Genomic DNA, 793 nt, shown 5'->3' with positions numbered 1-793 from the left:
TACAATTTGCATGCTTTCTCATCAATACATGTGTTTGTTTACAACAATACTTAGAAATATTAGGTGCAGGGGCGTAGCACCAAATTTTGGGCCCTGGGTACAAACCATCTTGCTGGGCCCCCGTACCATGTATGTGTATGTATAGAAAACTGACTTCTAAGGCCCCCTTCCTGCCTCGGGCCCTGGTTACTCAGTACCCTTTATCCCCCCAGTCCCACGCCCCTGATTAGGTGTATATTAAACTGTTCAAAAGAAGGGAATCCATTTGTTAACCCTAGTTTGTGCTCTGGGGTCTATATGACCCCAAAGCACTTTTCTTTAGTTAAAAAAAATGGTTCCCTTTATCTCAGTGGAATAAAACTTTGTGACTTTTCCTAAGTTATCTATCTGTACATGCACAAAAAAACTGGGCTTGATTCGGTTGTTCTAAAGGCATGTAAAAAAATCTGTCACACTCAGGAGCTTTGGGGTCAATATGACCCCACATTGAAATGAATGGGAAAATCGAAAAAAATGTGTTTTTTATTTTTCATTTGTCAAAAAAAATATATAAATCCAGAATAAATCTGAAAATTTCCATACCACAATGAAGCCCTGGTACTAGAGCACAAATGTAAAGTGGAACGAACATGATCACTTGCACACACACATGCTCACGCACACAAACACACATAAACAAACACACAGGAGTGACTCCAATTGAAAGCATTTTTTTTAGAAATTGACAAATAAAATCAATAATTCCAGAAAAAAATCTGAAAATTTCTACACAGAAATGAAGGCCTGGTACTAG

This window comes from Pseudorasbora parva, chromosome 13 (genome assembly GCF_024679245.1).
Source record: "Pseudorasbora parva isolate DD20220531a chromosome 13, ASM2467924v1, whole genome shotgun sequence".
Classification (NCBI taxonomy): domain Eukaryota; kingdom Metazoa; phylum Chordata; class Actinopteri; order Cypriniformes; family Gobionidae; genus Pseudorasbora; species Pseudorasbora parva.
The sequence above is the reverse complement of the archived record's forward strand: the minus strand, read 5'-3'. Positions refer to the sequence as shown.